This window comes from Chelonoidis abingdonii, chromosome 1 (assembly GCF_003597395.2).
Source record: "Chelonoidis abingdonii isolate Lonesome George chromosome 1, CheloAbing_2.0, whole genome shotgun sequence".
NCBI classification, from domain to species: domain Eukaryota; kingdom Metazoa; phylum Chordata; order Testudines; family Testudinidae; genus Chelonoidis; species Chelonoidis abingdonii.
In genome coordinates, this window is record NC_133769.1 from 9,001,519 (window position 1) to 9,013,232 (window position 11,714).

Below are 11,714 nucleotides of genomic sequence, written 5' to 3' on the forward strand. Positions count from 1 at the left end.
AAGCACCATTTCCCTAAGCTGGTCCTTCGAACAGCATTAGCCTTTTTTCCGTCTGTAGGGCCATGTCTAAATCTGGAGAAGGCCTTGTGTTTGCTCCAAGTCAAAGGGTGGAATTCATAGGAGCTGTCCTGGACTCTGCCACACGGGGCAAGGCTTCTCCCCAGCTTCCAAACACGCATTGTGTCGCTCAGTCTCCTTTAAATAGGTTTATATTTTTCAAACATAAAGCAAACACAAAGAGCTGCTCAGCTCCCCCTTCTCAGCTATCTCCCTTCTCCTTTGTTGCACTGGTCCCAGGGCTGCCTTGCTGAGCCTCAGGGCCCCACCATAGGAGTTAGTTCTACTCTGTTGATGCTCTCTTCAGGCACAGCCTGTCCTAATGACTCTCTCCTTCCTGCCCTGACAGGACTTTATAGCCCCAGGTGTAGCCAGGCTCCCTTAAATTGGTCAGTTCTCGCTCCAGGATTGAGCATTGCTGTTTCTTTTTCTCAGCCTCCACCTGAACTCAGGCTAACTCTTGTTCCATGTCTACAAACTGCTAAATAATTTTCCCTCCTCCAGCTTTTGTTGAGTCCTCTTAAGCTGCTCCTGCAAGCCTTGGGGATGGTCGGGAGCTCTCTCGGCCTTCTTTGCTCTTGGCTCTGTCAGTGTATCATGAAGAGGCAATAGTCTCTCCGTAGTCAGGACTGACTACTTTACCCAGGGGTGCGTCTTCACTGCAGAATTAAGTCCTGTTACCTACACTCAAGTTAGCCTAGCCTGGGTGACAGCAGCTGCACTGTGAAATGGCACTCCAGCTGCTAGGTCCAGATCAGGGCTGCACGCACTCAGGTGAAGCACTAAGACCTCTGGGGCATATCCCAGGATTCTTAGAGCTGCAGCAAGCTGAGCCATTCTATGAATTCTGTCCCAGTGAATTGTGGGATAACTTGTCTGTCATGCTGAGTGCACATGGGGAATTCTAGGAAGGATTAGCAGTACTCAAGTGGTGTCTGTCACCTTGGCAGGGTGGTCATGCTGCAGCTGACGAGTTGTGCTATGCAAGCTTCTGCCTCTACCTCCTGGCAGGCCAGCCAGCTTGAGGGAAATGCACCACATCACTCATGGCAAGCAGTTCTGTGTATGAAAGAGAACAGTCAGGGGCAATCCTATGAAGACAAACTGTGGTAGGGGCTAGTTATAAGGTTGATTTTTGACACCCACCACATAGCTGTTTTTAAATGTCCAGTTAGTCCTACTGACAACCAGGACAGGTTCTGAAAAACAGGCATAAATGCAATAACTTTTCTTTATTTAAAATACCTTTAAAAGAGCTTATTATAAAATTTATTGCAAATGTCTAGTTTATTTATGTCCCTCTATCTGCCTGATGAAATCCCGTTACATCACAAATTGAAACCAATGCTAGATTTTTAGACTGGGTTGTGCAACAGGTAGTTTTCAAGAGTATTATTAATCACGTTTAAGATACTGCCATTAATCAAAAATTAGATCCAAGTCTCTGTTGTAGGCCGAGATGGAGAAATATGAACCAGCGGTGCATGCATTGTACTGTGGCCAGCAGGGTGCAAGGAGAGAACAAGTGAAGACAGTTTTGTTCATACCGAAATTATAAAGGCTACTGGACAGTATTGGGTAGTGCTAGTCAGGGTCTCTTACATAACATGGGGGCAAGTAACAGCTACTTCCAGGGCAAAGGTAAATGTGGCAAAGCCTGAAGAAGCTGAGGTAGTGGGTAGGTGCCCTGCTGCACACCTAAGCTCTGTCATAGGAGAGTGTGGAAATCTGCAAGGTAGTCCCCTCCTCCAGCAAGTTCTCTAGTACTGCTGGTCAGCTGTGCCCCATACTCCTTGCCAGCCACAGCACATTCCCTTTTTCCCCCACAACTCCCTAAAGTCTGCAGGAGCTTGGCATGGAGCACTCAGGAGAGAAATGCATATTGGTTCATTAACCACTGGAATAATTTACATAGGGATGTGGTGGACTCTGTTACTTGATGTCTTTAAATCCAGGTTGGATGTCTTTCTAAAAGCTACCCTTTAGTTCATCCAGAAGTTATGGCCTTGATGAAGGAACCACTTGGTGAAATTCTGTGGTCTGTCTTGTGCAGAATTAGATAGAATAGAACAGGGGTTCTTAAATTTCATTGCACTGCGATCCCCTTCTGACAACAAATATTACCCCTAGAGGGGTGACCAAAGGCTGAACTCGCTTGAGCCCTGCTGCCCTGGTTGGCGGGGCCAAAGACTAAGCCCGAGCCCTGCTGCCTCAGGCAGGGAAGCCAGAGCCGAAGTCCATGTCCCACCGTCCAGGGCTGAAGTCCTTGGGCTTTGGCCCCAGATGATGGGGCTAAGGCTTTAGCTTCAGCCCCAGCCCCAGAAAGCCTAACGACAGCCCTGATTAGTCAATTAAAATGGGGTTGCAACCCACTTTGGGGTCACGACCCACAGTTTGAGAACCGCTGGACTAGATGATCCAAATGGTCCCTTAAAATCTTTTAATCTAATTACTTGGAACTTTTGGCTGACAAATCAGCGACACCTTATTGAACTCACTTCAGTGTGTTGGGTGAATTATGAACAATTCATCTGCACTCAGCTGAAAGCGTATGCTGCATTGGTGACATGGCGCAGTGTTCATAGGTGCCGATTTCTGCTCCTGCTGGTGGGTGCTTGACCCCGCTCTGCCCCTGGCCCCACCCCAACTCCATCCCTGCCCCATCCCCTCCTGTCCCCGCCCCACCCCCATTCCAATTCCAACCCCTTCCCCAAAGTCCCTGCACACTGTCCAATACGTAAGGTTAATTCTCATGTATGACTAGAAGTTTTCCTAAAACAATTTATTAATTTTGAATGCTTTCTGAGATAAAACGCTTTAAAATGTCTCCTTTTGCATAGTTTCTAGGTGTCCTTTGATATGTCCAATGAAATCACACCACTTGATTTGAAATATTAAAAGATTTCAGCACTGGCTACCTATCAAAAGTACCTAATCGGGCCCAACTACCACCGAATCTAAGCACTTCACAGTCTTCAGCCTATTGATCCTCACCACACCCCATGAGATTGTGAGGTGCACAGATACTATGATAATGGAGACTATATAACTTGCCTACATAGGCTTAGATCCCGGGGTGGAGCACATGACTTCTGAGGAGAGGCTGAGGGAACTGGGATTCTTTTAGTCTGCAGAAAGAGAAGAATGAGGGCGGATTTGATAGCTGCTTTCAACTACCTGAAGGGGGGGTTCCAAAGAGGATGGAGCTCGGCTGTTCTCAAGTGGTGGCAGATGACAGAACAAAGCGAGTAATGGTCTCTCAAGTTGCAGTGGGGGAGGTTTAGGCTGGATATTAGGAAAAGCTAACTTCACTAAAGAGGGTGGCTGAAGCACTGGAATGGGTTTCCCTAGGGAGGTGGTGGAATCTCCTTCCTTCTCCTTCCTTAGAGGTTTTTAAGGTGAGGCTTGACAAAGCCCTGGCTGGGATGATTTAGTTGGGAATTGGTCCTGCTTTGAGCAGGGGGTTGGACTAGATGACCTCCTGAGGTCCTTCCAACCCTGATATTCTGTGATTCTATGTGTTGCTTGTAGGCTATGCATATCAGGGACAGATTCTTCCTATGACAATGTCAAAAACTACAGGAGCATTATAGGAAGCCTCTTGTCTCTCTTTAGTAAGGTTGCAGCCAGGCTCCCAAGTCAAGGCTGATTTATCATCTTGAATTAATTTAGGGAAGTCCTCTGGCCAGGTCCCCTCTGGCCTTATGATTTATGAATCTATGCTTGTAACTTGGAAAAACAGCTTCATATTTTCTAAATGCTAAAGTTAACTCTCAAGCGGAAGTGGATTTTTCCCTTCTGATAATATGAATGAAATTGAACATATTCATTCCAGTAGGAGAGATTATAAAATAGTTTCTTTCTGCTGCATTTTGAAGTGTCTCTGATATTTTCTGTGATGCACTATATATATATATATAAAGCTGAGTAAAGCCAGACCTTGGGAATCCCTTGGTAAATAATTTTCAGCATAGTCTTGAAACAATCATTGTGATTTATTAACACGGGGTAGCTCCCTCAGTACCCCATTAGGATTGGGGTATGGTTGTTCTGGGTCCTATACAGATATACAAGAAGTAGTAGTGGCTGCCCACAAAGAACATGCAATCTAAAGAAAAGATGTAACAAAAGAATGTGACAAACAGGAAGAGGGATGGGGGAAAGAAAGGATGAGGGGGTGACAGCATTGAGGCTTCTCGTTAGCTGAGTGCTCAACTTGCTGGTTCTAAATCCTTGACAAGTTTAAATAAATAAATGTCAGCTCTCCCCAACTGATGTTCAAGCTGCCATTGTTAGTTGGTGGATTTCTTGTGTGCATCACAGCAGAGCTGGTATGGAGGATGGCTTAGAAGATTGCTAGTTTTCAAACAAAAATATATTTTCAAGGGATGTCAATTAATCACAGTAAACTCACATGATTAACTCAAAAAATTAATCACCATTAAAAAATTAATTATGATTAATCGCACTGTTAAACAATAGAATACCAATTAAAATGTATTAAATATTCTGGATGTTTTTCTACATTTTCAAATATATTGATTTCAATTACAACACAGACTAGAAAGTGTACAGTGCTCACTTTATGTTTATTTTTTATTATATATGCACTGTTAAAATTATAAACAAAGAAATAGTATTTTTCAATTCACATCTTGAAAGCATAAGTTACAAATGTAGATTTTTTTGTTACATAATTGCACTCAAAACAAAACAATGTAGAACTTTAGAGCTTACAAGTCCACTGACTCCTACTTCTTGTTCAGCCAATCGCTAAGACAAACAAGTTTGTTTACATTTACAGGAGATACTGTTTCCTGCTTTTTATTTACAGTGTCACCTGAAAAAGAGAACAGATATTCCCATAGCACTTTAGTAGCCAGTGTTGCAAGGTATTTACGTGCCAGTTATGCTAAACATTTGTATGCACTTTTGTGCTTCGGCCATCATTCTAGAGGACATGCTTCCATGCTGATGATGCTCTTTGAAAAAAATGTGTTAATGAAATTTGTGATTGAACTCCTTGGGGGAGAATTGTATGTCTCCTGTTCTGTTTCACCCACATTCTGCCATATACTTCATGTTATAGCAGTCTCGGATGATGACCCAGCACATTTTAAGAACACTTTCACTGCAGATTTCACAAAATGTAAAGAAGATACCAATGTGAGATTTCTAAAAATAGCTTCAGCACTTGAATCTGAAGTGCTTTCCAAAATGAGAGGGATGAGGTGTAGAACATGCTTTCAGAAGTCTGAAAAGAGCAACACTCAGATGTGGAAACTACAGAACTCGAACCACCAAAAAAATAAAATTAACCTTCTGCTGGTGGCATCTGAGTCAGATGATGAAAATGAACATGCATCGGTCCGCTCTGCTTGGATCATTATTGAGCAGAACCCCGACATCAGCATGGACACATGTCTTCTGGAAGGGTGGTTGAAGCATGAAGGGACATATGAATCTTTAGCGCATCTGACATGTAAATATCTTGTGATGCTGGCTACAACAGTGCCATGGGAACGCCTGTTCTCACTTTCAGGTGACACTGTGAACAAGAAGAGGCAGCAAATTGTAACCAACCTTGTTTATCTGAGTGATTGGCTGAAGTACGACTGAGTGGACTTGCAGGCTCTAAAGTTTTACATTATTTTATTTTTGAATGCAGTTATTTTTTGTACATAATTCTACATTTGTCAGTTCAACTTTCATGTTAAAGAGACTGCATTACAGTACTTGTGTTAGGTGAATTGAAAAATACTATTTCTTTTGTTTTTTTAAAGTGCAAATACATATAATAAAAATAAATATACAGTGAGCACTGTACACTTTGTATTCTGTGTTGTCATTGAAATCAATATATTTGAAAATGTAGAAAACATCCAAAATTTTTTAAATAAATGGTATTCTAGTATTAACATCATGATTAGTCATAATTAATTTCTTAATTGTGCGATTAATCACAATTAATTTTTTTACTTGCTCAACAGCCCTAATATTGTCATAATTAAGATTAAAAAAATAGCAATGTGTCTCCATCATCAAAGCTGACGGAGAGAAGAGCATGCAGATGGATAATATTTAAAGCGTCAAAGCCAGAGAATAATCCACTGTGAACAACCTTTACATAGAAAGCATTATACAAGGATCATTTTGGACCTACTGTCCTTTTCACAGGAAAAATATACATTGCAGTTGGTTGGAGAAGGAGATTTTCTAGGAGAATCGTCTCCTGAAAATGTTGAACTTCAGCACAATAGTATGTGTCCTGATGGTCCGAGTTCTTCTCTTGCTAATCAAGAGTAAGGTCCCTGCTCTACATCCCCTCCCTTCTGACCAAGTATACGTGATGCTTCTCAAATCCTCAAAGGAAACTACACCCCGTAGAAGCTCAGCAGACCCAATCCATACTATACTTCTGAGTTGTTTTGGGGCATGTGCTGTTATAAACGGAAGGTTTTTTATCACATGTGGAATTATGCCCATAAAGGCTGTCACCTTTGTCTTGGTCGGGTTAGCACAAAGCAGATTCTTATCGTAATACATTTAGAGGTTGCTCAGTGTACGTCATCTGTTCTTGAGAGCAGCAAAATCCTTCTCCTATGATGTAATGCATAGATCATCAGCAAATATAAAGCTCCGCGTATTTCTCTGTATGGGCTGGTGATTGGTATATCTGTTGAAGAGGATTGGTTCCAACACACTGCCCTGCAGGAGGTCATTTCTTTGTTGTCTCTAGTCGATACAAGGGACGTTTCACCAACATCCACATGGGATGGCCAGGCAGGGTTCATGACACTCACATCTTCAGGAACACTACTCTGTTTAAACGGCTGCAGCAAGGGAATTACTTCCCAAACCAGAAAATAACAGTTGGGAATGTTGAAATGCCTGTAGTTATCCTGGGGGACCCAGCCTACCCCTTGATGCCATGGCTCATGAAGCCAATACACAGGCAAGCCTGGACAGTAAGTCAGGAGTTGTTATCTACAGGTGAACAAGGCACGAATGGTGGTATGAGTCAACAGTGTGATACTGTCTGCAAAAAAAGCAAACGTGATTCTGGATGCATTAACACGGTGTGTTGTACAACAAGAACCAAGAGCTCATTCTTCTGCTCCACTCTGCGCTGGTTAGGCCTCAACTGGATCTTGTGTCCAGTTATGGGCGAACCGCATTTCAAGAAAGATGTGGAGAATTTGGGAGAGGGTCCAGAGAAGAGCATCAAAGAATGATAAAGTTCTTGAGAACAATGACCTAATGAAGGAAGGCGAAAGATGGATTTAATTTAGTTTGGAAAGAGAAGAACTGGAGGGGGACATAGACTCATAGACTCATAGGTCAGAAGGGACCAATAGATCATGCTAGTCTGACCTCCCTTGCACAAGGCAAAGCCACAAAACCTGCCCATACACATTATAAAAAACAACCCCGAAACCCATGACTGAGTTATTGAAACCTTCAACAATGAGATTTGAAGACCTCAAAGCTGGCAGGGAATCCCACCAAGCAAGCGACCCATGCCCCACGCTGCAGAGGAGCGAAAAACTCCAGGGGCCCCTGCCAATCCGCCCTGAGGAAAATTCCTTCCCGACCCAAATATGGCGATCGCTAAACCCTGAGCATGTGGGCAAGACTCACCAGCCAGCACCCAAGAGAATCCCTGCAGTAACTCAGTTCCCTATCCATCCCAACATCCCTCTACCAGACCATTGAGCAAGACTTATCTGCCGATAGATCCAAAATCAATTGCCCAAATTAAACTATCATCAATAAACACCACTCCATTACTTATGCAAAGCTTAGTCTTAAAGGCCAGATTAAAGTCTTTCTTGGCCCCCACTACTTTCCTGTCGGAAGGCCGTTCCAAAGAACTTCACCTCCCCCTAATGGTAGAAACCTTCGTCTAATTTCAAGTCCTAAACTCCTAATATCCAGTTTGTACCCATTCGTCGTCCTAACATAGTAATAACTAATAATCCTCGTTCCCTCACCTAACGTTTAATCCCCCTGATATATTTATATAGAGCAGCAATCCCGCCGCAGCCTTCTTTTTGGCCAGGCTAAACAAGCCAAGCCTTTTATCGCCTGTCATAAGGCAGATTTTCCATTCCTTCGGTATCATCCTAGTAGCCCCGTCTCGGAACCCGTCCAGTTTTGAATTCATCCCTTCTTAAACATGGGAACTCCAGAACTGCACACAATATTCCAAGTGGGGTCTCACCCAAGCTGCCGTATATTAACGGCAACTAACACCTCTTCTCCTCTGCTGGAAAATAACCGCGACCTCGCCCAGATGCATCCTAAAAAACCGCATTTGCTTTTTTAACAGCCATATTCACATTGGCGGCTCCAAGTCATCCTGCTATCAACCAATACCCCAAGGTCATTCTCCTCCTCCGTCGTTTCCAACTGATGCCGTCCAACGTAATCTAAAATTCTAATTATTAACCCTAAGTGCAATGACCTTGCACTTTCAAACTATTATATTTCATCCTATTTACTAACTTCCAGTTTAAACAAGGTGGGCCAGATCTTCCTGAATAGTATCCCAGTCCTTCTCCGTGTTAGCAATAACCCCCAGCTTCGTGTCATCCGCAAACTTTATTAACACATTCCCAGTCTTACTTTGGTGCCAGGGTCATAATAAATAGCTTAAATAAGATCGTCCCAAAACCGATCTTGAGGGGACTCCGCTAGTAACCTCCTTCCAGCCTGACAGTTCACCCTTCAGTACGACCCGCTGGAGTCTCCCCTTAAACCAGTTCCTTATCCACCTACAACTTCACATTCATCCCCATCTTTCCAATAAACTAACAGTGATCCCCAATGCGGAACGTGTCAAACGCCAGAGCGCCTTACTGAAATCGAGGTAAATTAAGAATCTAACCGCATTTCCTTGTCTAAGTAATCCGTACCTCAAAGAAGGAGAATCAAGGTTGGTTGGCACGATCTACCTTTAGTAAATAACATAGTTGCAATTCGTCCCCAATAACCATGTGCTCAATGTCCTTAACTACTTTCTTCCCTTAAATTTTTTTTCCAAGACCTTACACTCGACAGACGTCAAAGCTAACAAGGCCTATAATTACCCGATACTTACCCTTTCTTAAAAAAATAGGAACTAACGTAGCATTCTTCTCCAGTCGTACGGCACACCCCGAGTTTACCGATTGCTAACAATTCTGGCTAACGGGCGGCTCGCAATTTCACGCGCAGTTCCTTTTAATATCCTCCGGGTGGAGATTGTCCGGTCCCTCCGATTTTGTCCCATTAAGCGTTCAAGTTTGGCTCTACCTCAGATGCGGTAATATCATCTCATTATCCACGATTCCCGTTTTGTCATCCTCCATCGTCCCTAACTCCTCACTAGTCTTATTAAAGAACCGAGGCAAAGTACTTATTTAGATATTGGGCCATGCCAGGTTACTTACCCTCCCGTTCCATCCTCAGTGTTAAGCGGCCCACTTCTTCTTTCTTTGTTTTCTTCTTATTTATGTGGCTGTAGAACCTTTTACTATTGGTTTTGGATTCCTTGGCAAGGTCCAGTTCTAATAACGCGGCTTTTTTTGCCTTCCTCACTTATCACATACATTCTGACCTCACTAAGGTAGCTTCCCTTGCTAAATCCCGCCTTTCTTCACTCCCTGTAAAGCCTTTTCTGCTTTTTCCTAACCTCTCTTGAGTTGCTTGCCATCCAGCTCTCGGCTACAACTCCAACCGCATGGTTTTTTTTTCCCCTTTTTGGGATGCAGCCTTCCCGGACATTCCGAGCAGCGCGACTTAAAGCAATTCCCCAGGCCCTACCTCCGCATTAAATCCAGAATTCCTCCGTCCATCTCACTTCCTAACTAATTTGATAGCAGTTTCAGGTATCTAAAAGGGGGTTTTTTTGTCCCATCAGGAGGAGGGAGAAAACTTGTTCACCCTTATGCCTCTAATGCCTAGAACAAGAGCAATGGGTCCTAAAACTGAGCAGGAGGAGATTTAGGTTGGAACATTAGGAAAAAGTTTCCTACCCTGTTCAGGGTAGTTAACACTGGATTAAATTGCATAGGGAGGTTGTGGAATCTCCATCTCTGGAGATATTTAAGAGTAGGTTAGATAATGTCTAATCCCGGGATGGTCCAGACAGTATTTTGGTCCTGCCATAGAGGCAAGGGGCTGGACTCGATGACCTCTCGAGTCCTGTCCAGTCCTAGAAGTCTATGAGTCTGAGCTAAAATGTGCATTTGCCGTTAAAGGCCGCGCTGGCGCACATTACTGACTTGCCTCAGACCTCAGCCCAAACCAATATCCTCTTTGTTATTGCGCTTGCTGCGTGCTGGCACAAATCTCTGTGAGAGTAAAGGGGAACCTTTATAATGGCGGGTGGGAAGTTGAGGCAAATCAAAGAACTGTTGGCCCGCTATTGCCGCGCAGCCAGACACCACAGGGCATTAGAAGAGCACACCAGAAAGCGATGCGCATCAGAAGAAGTCTTTGAAAACCAGTTTCATCATGGGCCAGGGTACGGTGTGACTGGTTGTGTGTGTTTCTCCTTGATGAAACCCCCCCCCTTATGATCATTCCCTGTAAAGCCACCCACCCCTCGCCTTCGATTACCGCTTTGCTTTCTAAGGAAAATAAAGTACCTTCGTTTAAAATCCATGTATTCCTTGTCTTTATTCATAATTATAAAAGAGGGAAGAGAACTGAACAAGGTAGCCCGGGTGAGGTTGGGAGGAGATATAGGAGGAAGGAACAGGACTAAAAAAAATTTCAAAATATGACAGCCTATTGGTTGTCTGTGCCACGGGTGGAATGGGCGGGTTGCATGGAGCCTCCTCGCATACATTCTTACCTCGTCTGCTGGGTGAGGAGGCTTAAGGAACAGTGAGGGGGGAGGATGTTTACACAGGGGTGCAGCGGCAACTCTGTGACCTGCTGCCGTCGAAGCTCCACCAGACGCCGGAGCAATATCAAGATTGGATCAACAGCAGCCCAGAGTTGCATCCGCCAGCCGGCTGATCTTCCTGCCTCCACCTTCATCTTCCGCTCCACCACTCTCAACGCATAGTGCCGGGGCATCTTCCTGTCCTCATGTTCATATCCTCAGCCTGTCCTCGAAAACAGATTTCTTCGTTCCTCCTGTCCTCCAGTCACTGGCATCTTTCCCTTGGTACTTTGATAACCACTCCATTCAGAATAAGCTCTTTTCAATTGCGGGTACTCACTTCCATGATTCCGAGAACAATTCGTCTCGTGTCTTTTTTTTTTTTCACCGCCTTATCTGAGATAGCCTCGGGACGGAGGAGGGAGACTGAAAATTTGCAGCTGCAGGAGGGAGGGAAAAAAGGGCGGGAAGTAATTTAAAAAATAAGTTCGTTACAGATCGATGGTTATAACTCTTCATGGTCCATGCTAACACATCACATTACATAGCACATGTGATCTTAGTAACAGAGGTCGCATTTTTGCACCTTAATTGAAGTGCCTGCGGCTTTGGTGTGTAGAGATCAAGCCCCAGGTCAGGAGCAGAAATTCGGCTTGCATGTGGCCATGGTAAGACCATGTCTTTCGGCTTCTGCAGCCTTATATATCCAGCGCCCTACCTTCCAATAGTGTGGCACACCAGAACTGCTCCATCCAATCTCTGGATGGATTGCTTTACCCCC

At 44.0% G+C, this 11,714-nt stretch overlaps 1 protein-coding gene across 1 annotated transcript in view; it reads left to right on the top strand.

The window, feature by feature from the left end:
• LOC116823921 (SH3 and multiple ankyrin repeat domains protein 2-like) overlaps positions 1 to 11,714 on the top strand; it is a 109,617-nt gene that overhangs the window by 93,474 nt on the left and 4,429 nt on the right. The window lies entirely within an intron of this gene.